Here is a 19,699-nt window from a genome sequence, read left to right on the forward strand (position 1 = left end):
ATATGTATAAGTCTGGCTTGCTGTTGGGCCAGGAGGAGAGAAGATGGAACATAGAGAGGGAGGGTTTCAGAGGAGAGGAGTTGTAATTATTCTATTAATGATAAGTATAATAATAGGAATAACTGATTGCCTGGTTGATTGCCTGACTGATTGCCAACCTGGGCACCCATTAATGGCCACAGTTCCACCCAGCCCCCGCAGTTATACTGCGACGAGCTGACAGAGGGGAGGACCTGCGTGCCACCCATCGCCCCAGGCCCCCAGCATATGCACACATCCCCGACTACCACGACCAACCACACCTCGCCCCCAGACCTTCACCCAACACGCCACTCTTGACCTAAATATGTATATGTGAATGGCTAGGTTGAGGGGTCTATCTAGAGTGTAGCATTAAAAGAAGTGGACATGCATGGTGAATACCTGTCAGGATTTCCCCATGCACACCACACTTACCCTGTGTAAGATGTATGCCTCCTCAATGTGTGCATTAAAATAAGTGAGGCATGCAGATAGACACCTGATGAGGCATCTACCTGCACTCCACTCTTACCCTAGCCTGTTTTGTAGTTTTTGTTTATGTATGTCACCTAACATGTAGTGCAATTAAAAGAGAGTAAAAGCGTGCTGTGTGCTTCCAGGACAAAGGCGTGTGCATGAGCGTATGAGGACGGTGCACACCGGGGGCCCAGGGCCAATAGATAACCCACAGGACCCAACCAATGCCAAAACCACACAGCGACCCGCCAGGACCGAGTCTCCCAAGCCATCCAATGGGGCCCCGTCAGAATAACAATGGGAGAGGCAGAGAGAAAGAGTGAAATTAGTAAAGTTATCAGAGAATGTAAATAAAAGGGGGAGGGAAAGAAGGGGATGCTATTTATATTACTACTACTAATAATAATAATAATAATAACAACTAGAAAAGCATTTCCTGAAGGAAATACAGTGCATGAAAATGCAAAAAATATGATGTCAAATATCATACAGAGTAAAAACAAACTATATTGGTTGCTAGGTAGATGAGGTTTAATATAGTTGGTATGACTGAACAGTTAAATAGGTGGATAGTTTATATAGGTAAATGATTTACTTGGTATATAAGGTTTAATATAGTTGGAATGATTGAACGGTTAAATAAGTGGATACTTTAAATGGTTAAATTATTTAGGTAGATAGTTGACGATAACTGACACTTGGAATGGCTCTAATGTTTGCTAGCAGTTATGCTAACTATGTTAACAAAGATAATAATGTTAACCAAGTTACTATGTTAACTAACATGCTAACAATGTTAAAATGCTAACTATGCTAACCATGTGACTTAGCTAACTTATCTAATTATTGTTAGCAGTTATGCTAACTATGCTAACTAGCATGCTAACTATGCTAACCATGTTACTTAGCTGACTTTGCTAATCATTTTTAGCAGTTTTGCTAAAAATGCTAACTAGCATGTTAGCATGCTAACTATGCTAACCATGTGACTTAGCTAGCTTAGCTAATCATTTTTAGCAGTTTTGCTAAAAATGCTAACTAGCATGATAACATGCTAGCATGCTAACTATGCTAACCATGCTACTTAGCTAACTTAGCTAACTAGCTACAGTGGGTAGGAGTCATAGTTGATGACAAGTAACAGTTACAATGGCTGAACAGTTAAAAAGTTAAGTAGTTTAAGGGGTTAAATTGTTTAACAGTAAAATATTATAGTGAGGACTTTTATTTTGAAACAGTTTTTGGCAGAGGAAGCAGTTGAACAGGATGTGTAGTCTTAATAGGGCCAGTTTGTATGCTTAAAGCCTGAGACTGGCAGTTGGTCCAGGTGGCCTGAACACCTGCCATAGGATTCTAATTGCTGTGATGTCATAAAGGGCAATGTGAAGTCAATGGGGAAATGTTGATAGTTTTTAATTAATAGTTTAAAAAGTATAAAAGTTACAAAGATGAAAAATACAAAGCCCACATGTCCTAATTAAGACCTACGCGTCAATGTTTGAATGAAGTTTCTACGTTAAACGGTTGAAGCTGCATTAGCTGCGTTAGAAGAAGAATAATGATAACTAGAAAAGCATTTCCTGAAGGAAATACAGTGCATGAAAATGCAAAAAATATGATGTAAAATATCATACAGAGTAAAAACAAACTATATTGGTTGCTAGGTAGATGAGGTTTAATATAGTTGGAATGACTGGACAGTTAAATAGGTGGATAGTTTAAATGGTTAAATTATTTAGGTAGATAGTTTAATATAGATAACTGACAGTTGGAATGGCTCTAATGTTTGCTAGCAGTTATTTAACTATGTTAACAAAGATAATAATGTTAACCAAGTATGTTTAACTAGCATGCTAACAATGTTAAAATGCTAAGTATGCTAACCATGTGACTTAGCTAATCATTTTTAGCAGTTTTGTTAAAAATGCTAACTAGCATGCTAACATGCTAGCATGCTAACTATGCTAACCATGTGACTTAGCTAACTTAGCTAATCATTTTAAGTAGTTTTGCTAAAAATGCTAACTAGCATGCTAACATGCTAGCATGCTAACTATGCTAACCATGTGACTTAGCTAACTTAGCTAATCATTTAAGTAGTTTTGCTAAAAATCTTAACTAGCATGCTAACATGCTAGCATGCTAACTATGCTAACCATGTGACTTAGCTAACTTAGCTAATCATTTTTAGCAGTTTTGCTAAAAATGTTAATCATGCTAACATGCTAGCATGCTAACTAGCATGTGACTTAGCTAATCATTTTAATCATTTTTAGCAGTTTTAAACTATGCTCTTAACCATGTTACTTAGCTAACTTAGCTAACTAGCTACAGTGGGTAGGAGTCATAGTTGATGACAAGTAACAGTTACAATGGCTGAACAGTTAAAAAGTTCAGTAGTTTAAAGGGTTAAATTGTTTAACAGTGAAATATTGTAGTGAGGACTTTTATTTTGAAACAGTTTTTGGCAGAGGAAGCAGTTGAACAGGATGTGTAGTCTTAATAGGGCCAGTTTGTATGCTTAAAGCCTGAGACTGGCAGTTGGTCCAGGTGGCCTGAACACCTGCCATAGGATTCTAATTGCTTAACGGCTCTATTGTGATGTCATCAGCCCATGTTAAGTCTATGGGGAAATTTTGAACAGTTTTTAATTAATAGTTTAAAAAGTATAAAAGTTACAAAGCTGAAAAATACATAGCACCCATGTCCTAAGTAAGTAAGACCTCACGTAACATAGTTTGAATGAAGTTTCTACGTTAAATGGTTGAAGCTGCATTAAACGCGTTAGAAGAAGAAGAATAAGAAGAAGCCTAGGAAGAACAGTACAGTGCATTTTCATGCACTGTAAAAAGCCTTGGAATAACAGTACAGTGCATTTTCATGCACTGTAACTAGAAAAGCATTTCCTGAAGGAAATACAGTGCATGAAAATGCAAAAATGCAAAGATGTGAAATTGAATTCAGATGTAAAGTAAGAGATTCAATTTATAATATAGTTCATGCACCACAATGAGGGAGTTAGAGAGGGAGAGAAATCTAGTTTTAACATCCAATGTCATTTTCCTTCATAAGGTATCAAATGAGATCAGTAAAAAATATATGGATTGTTTGTTTAATTGATTAATGCAATATATAATTTTAAAGGTTATGATTTGTAGACAAACTTCTATTTCAAATTGTCAGCGTGTCAGCTAGTTGGGGTTGATTGGACAGCCCTTAAAAGATGGCGTTAGTTCAGTGCCTTTTGAGCCCGCCAGCATTGGTTGTGTGAGAGCCATGGATGGCTGTGTGTAGTGTGTATGTTTTATGTTGGGTCTTGTCCTCAGCTGCTGTCATGCTGTGAGATCTTGACCTGCTCATTTTAAAGGTACTACAGTGGTAGTGTGTGCTGAGTGCCGCAACTACTCTCCCAGTGGGGAGATTGAGTGACTATGATGTAGCACATCCTGGCCTAGTGTGGCAAAAAGGCTCCTCGCGGGGAGTTTGTGTGGCCATTTTATAGCCTGGATGGCTTGTTTGTTTGTTGATTGTTACGGTATGTGTACATTGTCATGGGCCAAGCCTACAATTACCTTAGCTTGGTTATTGTCCGTTTGAACTTTTATTTTTTTAACTTTTATGCTTGTCCCACTACATTATCAACATGATTACATTAAATTGGTTGTTCATACAGTGTTCTATTAGCATACTGCATATTTACCTATTATGTTGTATTGCACCTCTGGACTGTCATCTAGTTGGCAAGTTTCGTTGCAATTAAATGCTATGCCGATTCTAAAAAAACAAGAATTGCCCTTAATAATGCCGAAAAGCAAAAGTTACTTTATTAGTTTTCCCAGGGAGAAATTTGACCTGGTCAGGAAAATTGCTGCAATAAATGCTAAACAGATACACAACCAGCACACAAAAAAAAAAAAAAAAAAAAAAAAAAACGTTATAAAGGGAAAATGTTCAGTAAACATTTGGGCTACTCAAAATGTGCTGTGTAAATTGCCATCCTTCATGCTTTCTTCTATTCTACCATACAAACTTGTTACAAATTTTCATAAGCATCCATGCATTCAGTCTTACAAATACCTTCATTTATCCATTCATATATATTCATATATTCAATCATAGATATGTATTAATTCCTGTATTCATAACCATACATACATTGTCAGTCATAAACATACATTCATTCATACATTCATTGACATACATTCACCGAAAGGGAGAAATGAGTGTTTATACCTGTTATATTTGCACAAAGGAACCCTGTAATGTCTAACAATCAATCTTTAGTAGTGAGTCTGAGACACTCAAGAAGATATTTGCAAGTAAAAAGGCTTTATTGAGCTTGACTATCAATTAAAATCGTGCCAGTATGTTTTGGTCAAAGAACAATCTTTTAACAATAAAAGATTAACAATATTTTAGTTAACTCTGCATAATATACTTTGTGTAACTTGTTTAATGTTGATCTGTATTTGTCAGCTCCACTATAAAGGCACAACTCTTCCATGAATACCTCCTCTCCTTGTGCTTTTGACAACCTCACACACCGTAGTCTTCTCTTCATTGTAGTTTAAATTTTGTTTTAATGCTGTAGTTATAACTGCTGTTTAAAAGTTTAAATGTTACAATTCTTGAATGTTAATAACTTAAATGTTATTATATTGTTGTAGTTATAGCTCTGTATCTTAAATGTTTAAATGCTTCAATGTTAATAGCTTAAATGTTATTCTATTGCTATAAGTCGCTTTGGACAAATGCATCTGCCAAATTAATGAATGTTATCATACTTCTTGACACACCATGCACATCGATATTTCATACATTGTGCCTAACCTAATTCTGAAGCTGATATAATGGATTGGAGGAATGTAAAATTAGCTGATGTATTTAAATTAATGAAGAATACAGAAAACAGGATCATGATAACTGTAATATGTTTGTAGAACACCTGAATGGGCACAGTGCTGAGGATCAGAGATGAAGATGTTATCCAACAATGTGTTCTTCTCAGTGGTGGAGGTAGTAATGAGATTTGTGAATCCTTTTGACTGGAACAACTCATAGATTGGCTTCCTTCCATTGGTCAACATGTCCTCATTAAAATCCCCACAGACTATAACTGGACTATCAGCAATAACATGTAAAGACTCCAGTAGATGGCAGAGATTTGGCAAAAATAGGTTTGTGTTGTAATCCGGCGGTCTGTAAATCACTGCAATTAATAGTGGAACTGGAGCAACAACTTTCAATACCAGGAATTCGAGATCAGTCACACCCTGTATGTATGGCACGTGATGGGCTAGAACATGGCTTTTTACAAACATAGCAACTCCCCCACCATTTTTCTGTGCAAAATGTGAAAGAGTAGTGTATGACACATGTCTATTGCGCTTATACATTTGATAGTTCTCCAATTGGATATTTTCTGGGACAAATGTGCCAAAAAGGTGTGTTTCAGTAAAGCACAAAATATCTGCGAGGCACAGTTCATGATGTCTCTTCACGTCATCGATGTGGGCTGACAGTCCTTCAGTGTTGTGATGGACCAGTGTTAAAGATGGTGATCTCAGAGTGGGGAGGCAGTGAAGAAGGGGCATGGCGTTTCCAAAGTCAACTTTTTGCATACTGTCCACAGAAACCGTGACTTCTGGATCAGCATATATTTGGTTTTCATCAAAATCAACTATGCGTAGACCATGTAGTGAGGTCGTTCTGCTGAGAGCAACGTATGCCATACCAGGTTCAAATATGCGCTGCAACGAGACCACTGCAGAAACTGTCGTCATGCCTTGACATTTGTGTATGGTACAACCAAAGGCTAGAGTCATTGGAAATTGGTGACGAACCACACCCTTTTTACTAAGAGGTTCCTCTACTCTTTCAATGTATACCAAATTGTCCGGTCCTTCTGGTCCTTTATTGCGATGTCTTTGCCCTGCATTGGGACTGTCCAATTCAACACCAAGCATTTTTACAAGTGATCTGCCATCTTGGTCGTGATAAACAATTTTACCAATCTTTCCAAATGAACCATTCACCAGTCCATCTTCCACATCTATGTTTCTCATGAGCATCACACGGGCACCGTTAGCAACTTGTAGTCTGTCTGGTAAATCCCCTTTACGTCCTTCAAAAGGTGCTCTCTGCCTTTCCATCTGACCAGTTTGTAGATCTTTCTTATAGTCATGTGCATCAATGTTGACCAGTTCAGAGTATAGAGCAGATATTGTGTTTGCATTGTGTTGGTTTACTTGTTTATTTGTAGCAAAACATGCAGAATGTCTTTGGGACAGTCATCAACTTGACATATGGCCTGGCCAAGTAGAGCTCTGTCTGCTTCAGATAATGCCTCTCCTTTGCGTTTCACCCTTATCCTGTTGAGCAGCTCAGCAAATGGCACATCATCTTTCTGGCGCATGATTTCTGTGAGAGTGACTACTTGGAATCGATCTTTCCAGATATCAAGAACATGATCCTCAAACACACAGAGAGGTTTGGCTTTACCAGGGGGACTTATCTGGTTGAAATCACCACAGGCCAGGATTGAGACTCCGCCAAAGGGTTTCTTGCTGCCTTTGATTTCTTGCAGTCTCCAATTGACATATGCAAAGAGTGATTTTGAAATCATGGACACTTCATCAATGACAATTATTTCAACATTGGACAAGGTTGCTCTCACTTCATCTAGACGGTTTCCAAGGCACTGGTAAGGTGGTTTAAGGCTTCTTGGCAGTTTCAGGACAGAATGCAGTGTCTTGCCAGATATGTTAAAAGCTGCTGTGCCGGTAAATGCTGTAAGAAGGACAGTGGGCATGGACATGTCTCTTTCCTCTGTGATGCGGGGTAACTTGCAGAGTATCTTTGATGCCTCTGTGTAGATGCATTTGATAAGGTGAGATTTGCCAGTTCCAGCTCCACCAGTGACAAAGTAAAAAAACTGATCGGCACTCTGTCCACACACTCGTCTCATGCACCACTTACGCACTGTATAGAATATAGATGCCTGCGTTTGATTTAGATTTTGATACATGTTACGGACTACAGTAGGGTCTATTTGAGGAGCCTCAAACATTGGTGCTGCACTTCCTCTGTCTGTGGTCCTTGAGCTATATTCAGGAATGTCATCCCGTTCATTCATTTCGTCTGGATTTATTTCCTCACGCTCAGAAATGCACTCAAGCCGAAGAAGCTCTGTCTCAGGTGCAAGTGTTGTCCATGCATCCTCCATAGGTCCATTTTCTTCTATGTTCTCAATAGCTTTCTCTATTGCATCACTGTTCTTTTCAAATTGTGACCTGTTCTCCTTGACAACAGAAACTACTCTGTCATTATAGTCTCTTCCAGGAAGACATATAGAACCTGATGTGTAAAATGACTCATATGTTGGAAAACCTCTGGGTTTCAGCTGTGAATCTGAACGATAAGGGAGGTACAGTTTGAGCAATGTGCCATAGAATTTCTCTGGAGCTTTTTGCTCAGAAAATCGGGTATATCTGATAATGGCAGGCTTTCCTTTTTCGTTAAGCTTCTGAATGAAGCCCATTTCATTTTGAAGTGGCAAAACCTTTTTTCCTTGTTTCTGCCTTCCATACACAACTCTATAAGTGGAAGCAAACTCTGCCATAAACATTGTCGCAAACTCTGGTGTATCTGGTCTGTTTTTGTATTTGTCTGCCATTCCGGACATCCAAACATTCTCTGAATCAGGGATTCTGTCATTCAGGTACCTTAAAGGGACGCTCATTTTCAAAGCATTGTCATCAGTGGGTATAAATATCACGTTTCGAGAGCAAGACTTCAGTTTCAAGCTACAGACTCGTGCAACAGCCTCTTGAACACTAACCTCTCTGTTTTTGGAGTATGCTTGCATGATTTGTTTCATTTCCTCACAGTCAGAGGTATTGGATTGAGAAGTATCAGAGACAACTCTTTTCAAATACTCACTCATCTCATGTTCAGCTTTGGAAATGTATGACAAGATGTACATCAGACAGGAATAAGGGTTCAGGATGAACTGAATATCAATGTTTGCATTCCAGGCCCTTAACAAATGTTCATTATAGCCATTAATCCAGCAGTCCTTTGGTTGACGTTTCATTACTAGTACACTGGACGTTGTTAATGAACTGACACAGTTTAGGTATTCCTCATAGCCTAAGTTGCATTGGGCAAGTAGCTGTGGGATGCTTTCAAATGATGCTGTTGGATTATTCAGCAATTCCCATAAAGGCCTCAGCTTAGTTTTGGCGTCTTCAGGTGATATGGAAGAGCGGTCATGATCAGATTCATTGTCAGATTCATCCATGAGCTCTGCTGGCATTGGGCGTGTTATAAATGTGCTGTCGACAGGCTGTTTCGGAAATCCAAACCGACAATGCTTATTTCCTTTCTTACATGACTTGGAGTGCCTTTTGCTGTGGGTTTGCACCTCTGTCACTATTTTGAAAAGCTCAGGGTCTGTATTTGGGTCAGGCAGCTGACATGTTATGTACTTGTCCACAAATTCACACACTTTCTCATCTGGGTCCTCCTCAAATACAGGTGCGTTGTTACACCAAACCAACATATGTATATGAGGCGAACCTCTAGCTTGATACTCCACTCGAAAAAAGTAGTCAATGACCTCACCGATGGGCTGTGCTGGTGACAAAAGTAGGTGTCTGAGAAGTGCATCAACACGCTTGTCAAACATGCGCATGGTGGTGACAGGGTTGCTACGTAGAATCTCACATTTTGATGCCCAGTCGAGCTCAGAAAAGTCAACCTGCTCTCCTTGCTGTGCCTTTATTGTTTGTATGACCTCTGGCCATCTCATTTCGGCAGCACTAAATGTACAGAAGAATGTTGGGGTACCCAGCTGGCGAAGCATTGCAAAGAGGTCTCTGAGGGTTTTTTCCCAGTAGGCAGGTGTTCCTCTCAAAGGCTGCATGAATCGAGTGGCATCTCTGTTGTGTACCAGTTTTTCCACTTCACGTTTGTCTTGTAGCATTCTTGCAGTGATTTTGCGTCCATCTCTGGTCATAGGTTTTCCTTTACGCAGTTGAATAGACATAGAAGACTTTGCCAAATGCATTTCTGTGATAAATTGTGCGAAAAAAATATAATTGGAGTCGAGAGCAAATCGATTGTCAACACAAAAGAGACGTGCATTGAAATATCTGCTTGGCGATAATTTCATTGGTCTTTGTGTTTCATCCAAAGTGTTCATTCCAGTGGGAAACTGCACAGGGAAAGCCATTGCCTCTAGTTTAGGAACTCTGAAAAAACTCACTGGTCTGTTTCCTTCAGCTGGTGCCACAGTGAATATACCTTCACCAAATGTTATCATTTCCTGTGCAATATCAGCTGGCTGTAAGCATGAATCTATAGAGCATCCACCATTTTGCTGACTTGTGTCCTGCTCAGTGTCAAGTGAATCTTGGTTATCATGTAACTCATGGGTTTCATTATTAGGCTGATTGTCTTCACTATTTATTTCTGAATGTCCTGGGTCAGTAATGTCAAACTCATCCACTGCATCAGTCTCCATTAGATCAACCTCCCCTGCAGCACTGACATCGTTTTCATTTGCCAAGCTATTTATTCCATCCCCAAAAGCTTGTGTTTCATTAGTTATGGTTATGTCCTTGTACTCTGAATGCATCTCTTTCAGTTTTGATAAGGCACGTAATACTTTGGTCATGTCTACAGTTTGGAACTGGTAATGCCCTGTATAGTTCATTCTTCTTTTCAACTTCACTTTCAAAAGCTGTGACTGGCTGCTGGGTCTAGGCAAAGCGTTGACTGTTGCCTCAATCTCTGAAGCTACACAGACAATTCCACCATGTATTAATTTCTGCTGGCCTTTAGGAAGACTGATTATTTTTGCAAATGGTATGTACCGTGCTATGATGTGCCTTTCAAGTATATTAAGATTACTGAGCTCTGGAGGAATTGGTGATAGCTCTAACATATTGTTTACAGCAATGGCCGGCATTTTCCCCATCTTCAAGTTTTCATCACAGCTGTAACAAATCCACTCTGTTCTTTCATCTGGTGCACAACATGATTCAAGTGCACTGCACTGCTCGCTGCATGTATGTAGGCCTACATATTTGCCTGTTAAGCATCGATCAACCATGGCTCGATTCTTTTTATAACATTCATGATTGCACTCTTTTACCTGATTATAAAACAAAGCTCTGTGACACACTGTGCAAACAAAAGTAGGGCCGTTCTGTACATCCATTCGAAAAGATGTGATGGCATCATGCAAAATGGTGCTTTCTGTTGGTGTTGACTGTTGTTCAACCTCTTGCTCAGATTGCTCAGACAGGCGTGTAAGATTACGATATTTACGCTGTATATGCAAAGCACAATGCATTTTGTGAATCATTCTGTTATTTAGGCCCACACCTGTGTTTTTCTTTTTTTGTAGAGAACGATAATGCCTGAATAAAGGGTCATTTCTGTATCTGTCAGTGAAGGTTTCCTTTGTTTTCTGCCTGTATTTAGGATCATTTGCATAGTGATGTTTCATGGTCAACTTCTTTCTTGAACGATAGGTTGGATCATTTGCATAGTGATGTTTCATGGTCAACTTCTTTCTTGAACTATAGGTTGGATCATTTGCATAGTGACGTTTCATGGTCAACTTCTTTCTTGAACTATAGGTTGGATCATTTGCATAGTGACGTTTCATGGTCAACTTCTTTCTTGAACTATAGATTGGATCATTTGCATAGTGACGTTTCATGGTCAACTTCTTTCTTGAACTATAGATTGGATCATTTGCATAATGATGTTTCATGGTCAACCTCTGTCTTGAACGATAGGTTGGATCATTTGCATAGTGCTGTTTCATGGTCAACTTCTTTCTTGAACTATAGGTTGGATCATTTGCATAGTGACGTTTCATGGTCAACTTCTTTCTTGAACTATAGATTGGATCATTTGCATAATGATGTTTCATGGTCAACCTCTGTCTTGAACGATAGGTTGGATCATTTGCATAGTGCTGTTTCATGGTCAACTTCTTTCTTGAACGATAGGTTGGATCATTTGCATAATGTTTCTGCATGTAAGCCTGTTTCCTCAATCTAAAACTCTCATTCATGTAACAGTCTCTGAGGTACGATTTCTTATTGTCTTGAATGCAGTGTGCATACCTCTTTCTTTCATATTCAATTTTTTTCATTCTATTCTGTTCATAATATTTTCGCTGTCTGATTCTGTTGTTCTCACTGCAGGACATATCCTTTTGTGCTTTGGCAGCTTTTCTGCGCCTGTGATTCTTATCACATTTAGTAAGTGAATTCTCAGAAATGGCTGGAGCTGGGAACTCAGCAGTCCGAGCAGGTTGCACATTGTCAGTGTGGCTCTCTTGTTCATTATTACACTCAGATGTAAATAACACTGGCATTAACTCATAAACCCATTCATCAGATGATTCAAGTAATGTCCAGAATGCAAGCAGATGATCAATCACGTCACTCAAGCTGACAAAGGTCAACATCACAGCAGTGCCATTGTTTGCTGGAAATCCATGAGGTGTTCTTGAATGTGGATCAAAAACTCCATATTTATCATCATCTTTAAACAAAGCTATTGTTGAGCTACCTACAGTTAGCAGTGCAAACTTTATATCATTTGACAAACAATGCAGTCTTTCAGAGAGCTGTAGGAAGTCCACACCATCAGGTCCATCTTGCCTTAGATAACCAACCATACCGTGGCGGGCACTTTTCAATATGATGACGCCTCAGCAGCAAATAGGTTTTTTGCTGATGTGGCGTGTTCGAGGACATGTATGATGTTAAAATTGTGGTCTTTACCGAACCCCCTACATGAGTTGCTGGCGTATCAGACTAGGGTGACACCCAACCCTAAGAAAACTGTTTATCTGTACCTCCATGACCATCATTACCACGGATTTTTGCCCCAATACATTCCTGGGGAAGGTCACTTTTGTGGTTTTGCTACCGTGGCTACAGTAATAAACGTGATCGCAGCGTGTAAATACAATTGTGATGTATGCAACGATGTGAATTGCCACAAAAATAAAGGACCATCAGTATACTGCATTGATTGTATGCGATACTGCAAATCAGCTTACTGCCATTCCAGACACAAACAACCTGAGCCCCACTGGGGTTATAGGCAGAATGGTGGTCCCATGTGATGTCACTAAGTACTGCAAAAAAGTGTAACAGACGATATCATGTCAGCATGAATAAGAAAAACCCCCACAGATGCTCATCCATGCGTTGTCCTCACTGTAAAGCCAATTTGGTGCCTGGTGATAACCATAGCTGTTTCATTCAACCCTTCAAGCCGGAAGAGACAGAGCCCAAGTATATCTTTTTCGATTTAGAAACACGAATTGAAAATGGTAAACACCAGGCTAATTTTGCTGCTGCCATGACTTTCAAAGGGGATCTTTTTGAGGCCGAGGGTAGTAGTTATGCGTGTTTATGATGTTGAGACACTTCAGACGGTCTACATATAAGGGCTACACATGGATGGCCCACAATGCATCAGGGTTTGATAATATAATTTTACTGGAGCATTTCACCAAGCTAGGGGTTACGCCCAAAATAATCATGACTGGATGCAGATTAATTTTCATGTATGATGAGATCTTTAAACAGCGGTTCATTGACAGCTATTCGTTCATCCCCATGCGTTTGGCTAAGACAACTGCGGCCTTAAATCTGAACACCGGTGAAAAAGGGTACTTCCCACACAAATTTAACACAGCAGCGAACAACTACTATAGGGGCCCCTATCCAGATCGTGAGTACTATGGGTACGACACCATGTCCGATAAAGACAGAGCCGACTTTGACACATGGTATAGCGAGGCATCCAAAGGCGTATTTGATTTTCAGAAAGAGCTACGATCTTATGGGGTCCATGATGTTGTGCTACTGAGTGACGCGTGCATGAAATACCACAGACGTTCATGGGCTGTACTGGTGTAGACCCATTCACTCAGACTACATTAGCATCCTGCTGCATGGCTGTCTACAAGGCACGCTTCCTGCAACGAGCCACAATAGCACTCACACACAACAATGCCTATGTTAACCAACATAAGGCATACTCCAACTCCTCTATCCAATGGTTGGAATATGTGAATGATAGTAGGGATATGGTTGTACAACATGCTTTGAAAGGTGGCGAGGTGCAAGTAGGTCAGTACTACCTCGACGGCTATTATGAAAAAAATGGTGTCAAACATGCACTCGAATTTAATGGCTGTTTTCATCACGGCCATGATTGCCGCTACAATCCAGACCATATACACCCCCTGTTAAATATCCCTTACGGGGATGTGAGGAGACATTTTGATGATAAGGTGACATACCTCACCAAGACCAAAGGGTTCAGGGTCAGTGATGTGGGAATGTGAGTGGAACCAGGCTAAGCAGCGTGACCCTGATGTTAAGAGATTCATGGCCACATACGTACACCCCGAGCGTTTAAATCCTCGCGATTCTCTTAACGGTGGAAGAACAGATGCCTACAATCTTTACCGCAAAGCTGGTGAGGGTGAGAAAATTCACTACGTTGATTTCACATCCCTATACCCGGCATGTCAGAGCAAGTGTGAGTACCCCATCCACAACCCCCAGATCATAGTGGGAGATTTTCAGCCACTTGAAAATTATTACGGGTTGATCAAAGCTACAGTCTCTCCACCTAGGGGCTTACTACACCCGTGCTTCCATACCGCTGCAACGGCAAATTGATGTTCCCCTCTGCAGGACTTGTGCTGTAGAAGAGAATCAGACCAGCCCCTGTGAGCACAGTGAGGATGGCGCTCCATTTCGGGTGTTGGGTTAGTCTTGAGCTGATGAAGGCTATTGAAAAGGGCTACATTGTTACCAAGGTTGATGAGGTCTGGCATTTTTTTCTCAGAGATCCGACACATTGTTTTCAGACTATGTGAAGACATTTCTCCAATACAAGCAGGAAGCTAGCGGATACCCTGCCCACATGCGGTGACTGATGAGGCTAAAGAGGCCTACATCGAGGACTATTATGAGAAGGAGGGATTAGGCTGAATCCTGATAAGATCTGTTTGAACCCTGCCGTAAGGCAAATAAACAAGTTGTTGCTCAACAGCCTCTGGGGTCGCTTCTCTATGAGAGAATTTGCCCACCACCGAGATGGTGAAAGACCCGAGCATTTTGCCAGATACATTTTGGTTGTGAATATGATGTCACACACTTTTCATTTGTGTCTGATGATGTGGCCTTAGTCCAATGGCGTCATGCTGAGGGTAGTTGAGTACAGACCCCAGACATAAATGTGTTTGTGGGTGCATTCACCACCGCTCATGCTCGCCTTTAAATTATGCGAGCTTATGGACAAATTGGGTGAGCCTTTTGTACACAGATACTGACAGTGCGGTTTATGTCTCAAAGGATGGCGATTGGGGCCGCCGCTGGGGCCCTATTTAGGGGATCTCACAAATGAGCTGGATGATGGTGACTACATCACAGAATTCTGTTCAGCCGCCCGAAGACTTATGGCTACCGCGACAGCCCGGGTAAAACCTGTATGAAGGCTAAAGGTATCACGCTTTAATGCAGAGAATTCAAAACTGATCAGATTGGACACCCTCATTGGCCTTGTTGATCATTATGTGACTGACAGAGATAGTACACCACGACACATACGGGCTCGAACTGATAATATTGTGCGTATCAAGAAACATCTCATTCTAAAAAACAAAACTGGTGAGAAGAGGTTCAGGGTTGTTTTACAACAAGAGGGTGCTACTACCCGACTACACAACTAGGCCATACGGATACTAAAGGGGTATATGTCTATCATGGATAAATATAACACTGGCTTAAAAGAGGCCCTGTATACGATTTCAGACTACAGCATCCATTTTCTTGTGTGATAAGCGGGCCTTCTAATTCTGGCAAGACATTTTTTTGTAAAACAGTTGATAGCCAATATCGACATCCTTATTAGTGATGCAATTGAAAATATAGTGTATATTTATGATTGTTGGCAACCACTTTATGACCTAATTGTTAAAGCTGAGAGATGTCAAATTTATTCAAGGAATACCTAGCGCTCTAGATGATGATGAGTTATTACCCATATCAAAAACTAACCTGCTAATTATTGATGATGTGATGAAAGATGCCAGCAATAATACAGAAATAGAGAAGGTGTTCACACAGTATGTACATCATCGTAATCTTAGTGCCATTTACATGGTTCAGAATCTGTTCTTTCAGGGGAAATCTAGCAGAACAATCAGTTTGAACACTAATTATCTAATTGTTTTCAAAACCCTAGAGATAACAACCAAATCAGTGTATTAGCGAGACAGATGTACCCGGTAACACAAAAATTCTTTCTTGAATCTTTTAAAATGCCACTGTGAAACCCTCACGGATATTTGTTGATTGACTATAAACCAAAACCCCAGATTTGTACCGCCTCAGAACAGATTTGCTTTTGGAGCATCAGGCTGTCTATGTGCCGAAGAAAACAAACTGAGACACAGATATGTCTGAGAGAATCGGTAGAAATTTGCCTCTTTTGAGGCGTTTACTTAAAGCTAAACCGCCCCAGAGACGTGTCATTTTACATTCTGCGTCAGATGAGTTAATCTTAGCTCTCTGCGAGGGTGACACTGAATATTCTTTCGTGGTACTATACCCTTAACAGCTATACAATATAAAAACTACGTAAAAAAATAAGATTTTGATAAAGTTACTGGCTGACAAGAAAATTGGCCCTACGACAAAGAGGCGCACTATTAATCAGAAAGGTGGATTTCTCCTGCCCCTCTTGAGTGTTGCTCTGCCGTTCATAACCAGTCTGTTTACATCAAGACAGAGTTAGAAGTAATAGATGCAGCTGAGAAAATGTATCTGGTACCACAAAGACAATTGGACCGTTTAAAAAATGATGTCGTAACTACCCCACTGCGCCAGTCTGTTGAAAACGAGTTGGAAGTAGCTATGAAAAATGTTTTGAGTAAAACACACCTGACCCCTCATGAGAAGGCCCTGCATTATCGTCATTATTACAGAGATATTTGGCCCTGGTTAAACAGGGGACCTTGAGACGAACACACTGACACTGAGTTTACCACTGCAGTCATCATCCGATGATGTGTCACAAAGTTTAGCAGTACAGGCTACGCCCCCACTTTTGAGAACAATCAGGTAGCCTCTGAGGGTTTTAAAAAATGTACCCTGAGAAGCAAAAGGAATGCTGAGTATATATTAGCAAAGATGTACAACTCTCAAGGCATAGCATCGTGGGACGATTCTGGGTCTTTTGTTTTAACGGCACAACCATTCCAGATGCGCATGTGTTTGATCTGGTAAAAGTATCACCGGGCCACAAGCTGTGAGCCATCGCGAGGCGACCTCAAGGATGGCATGAATTTCTGAGGGCTATTGCTATGCTAAACATCCCTCTTTCTACAATACCAAATAGACTAGTTAAAGATTCAATCACAGCACTGAAAAAGACATAGTACACCTACTCATACACCAGTTAGAGCGGTATCAGAATCCCTGGTTTTCAACACCTCAATTAGATGCAACCGCATGGTTTGAATTTTAGAAAATCTTGTAATGATTACTATGCATTGCTTATGTCTAATGTTCACAGATGTTGTAATATTTTATAAATTGTAATTTTTCTGCTTTGTTTTTCTTATGTTTATAATGTTTTATAAGGTTGTATGACTTTTGATACAGGTATGACTTATAATGTGTGTATTTCTATCCTTTTGTTTTTCAATAAAAACACCCAACTCTGAAATGTCATTTGTTTATTTATTATGAAGCCTTTTCAACACTTTTTTAGATACTTATCATTGATCTGTGCATGCTGCACACATGTGAAAATGTTACACATGCATTTACAACCTTGTAATTTTTTCACAATTAATGACACCATATTATCATTTCTATTTAAATTTTCAGAGTATTTAAGCATCACATCTTCATAGCATAACCCTTTCAACATATGATACAGAAAGAACACACAATGTTGACCACATGTGATAGGCGTAAAAGTCTTGCACCTGCTGGTTTGAATATAGCAGACGTTTACCCATGTTTTCAGAAATGTGTATATGCTTGGAGAAAATATATCACTGTCTGGACGGTTCCCGAAGCTGTCGAAGAAACACACATCACCTTCTTCAGTTATGTACGTAGCTAACCAGTGTTCACCAGGTTGGTCTGAATTATGTGTATTAATTATCACAGAGGCTGGTAGATGATACGCGGTGTTTTAGGTAGCTGATCACAAGCCAATACCCTAGAAAATGTGTATTTTGGATATATTATCCATAATAGTCGATAATTCAACAGTATTCATGATCTTTCAGTAGTAGTCCATCAAAATCTGTCTTGATTAGACACCTCAATTATACTGTCAAATACCATACAAAATCAACATTCTTTCAGCAAAGTCTTTTTTTGTGAAGAAAGTTTCTGTATCTCGGCTGTGAGACTGGGTCATGCTCAAGCATTGCAGTCCACCACTGCTAAATACCCTATTGATAGAGTATGTCTAAAAATTTCTCAATACCGCTGAATTGCGGGTGGCTAATCAGGAAAACCTATTTCTGGGGCGTGCCAAAATCCATCATATTAGCAATGGTCGATAATGATGCCCATATTGGATCATACACAAAAATCCTTATGCGTTTAAACATTATGATCTGGAATTCCTAGCCGTTTTATGTAGATGGACAACAATACCCGTCTAAAGCGCTACAGCCGAAATTTAATGAAGCGTCTGCCGTGCGGGAGTTTACCAATTGGTGTTATCCACAGGAAGACATCCTGAAAAACAAAGCTGGTCATAAATCGTCAGGACTACTTGTCCGGTTACAGTATTTTGCTTTTAATTTAACGGCCTGGGAAGTGTGGCCAGCATCTGTCATTAATAAAGTCAGGCAATATCCGTTTGGGAGTTCGGTTCAGACAGCCGTTGCGAATACAATAAATTTGATTGTGTATGCATTATTTGATAGTATAATTGAGGTGTCTAATCGAAGACAGATTTTGATGGACTACTACTGAAAGATCATGAATACTGTTGAATTATCGACTATTATGGATAATATATCCAAAAATACACATTTTCTAGGGTATTGGCTTGTGATCAGCTACCTAAAACACCGTGTATCATCTACCAGCCTCTGTGATAATTAATACACATAATTCAGACCAACCTGGTGAACACTGGTTAGCTACGTACATAACTGAAGAAGGTGATGTGTGTTTCTTCGACAACTTCGGGGAACCGTCCAGACATTGATATATTTTCTCCAAGCATATACACATTTCTGAAAAACATGGGTAGAAACGTCTGCTATATTCAAACCAGCAGGTGCAAGACTTTACGTCTATCACATGTGGTCAACATTGTGTGTTCTTTCTGTATCATGTATGTTGAAGGGTTATGCTATGAAGATGTGATGCTTAAATACTCTGAAAATTTAAATAGAAATGATAATATGGTGTCATTAATTGTGAAAAATTACAAGGTTGTAAATGCATGTGTAACATTTTCACATGTGTGCAGCATGCACAGATCAATGATAAGTATCTAAAAAAGTGTTGAAAAAGGCTTCAGAATAAATAAACATGTCAAATGACATTTCAGAGTTGGAGTGTTTTTATTGAAAAACAAAAGATAGAAATACACATTATAAGTCATACCTGTATCAAAAAGTCATACAACCTTATAAAACATTATAAACATAAGAAAAACAAAGCAGAAAAATTACAATTTATAAAATATTACAACATCTGTGAACATTAGACATAAGCAATGCATAGTAATCATTACAAGATTTCTAAAATTCAAGCCATCGCGTGTTGCATCTAATTGAGGTGTTGAAAAACCAGGGGATTCTGATACCGCTCTAACTGGTGTATGAGTAGGTGTACTATGTCTTTCAGTGCTGTGATTGAATCTTTAACTAGTCTATTTGGTATTAGAAAGAGGGATGTTTTAGCATAGCAATAGCCCTCAGAAATTCATGCCATCCTTGAGGTCGCCATGATGGCTCACAGCTTATCGGTGGATACTTTTTTACCAGATCAAAACACATGCGTACCTGGAATGGTTGTGCGTTAAAAACAAAAGACCCGAATCGTCCCGTGCTATGCCTTGAGAGTTGTACATCTTTGCTAATATATACTCAGTATTCGCTTAC

The sequence above is a fragment of the Alosa alosa genome, chromosome 12 (genome assembly GCF_017589495.1).
Source record: "Alosa alosa isolate M-15738 ecotype Scorff River chromosome 12, AALO_Geno_1.1, whole genome shotgun sequence".
Taxonomy (NCBI): domain Eukaryota; kingdom Metazoa; phylum Chordata; class Actinopteri; order Clupeiformes; family Clupeidae; genus Alosa; species Alosa alosa.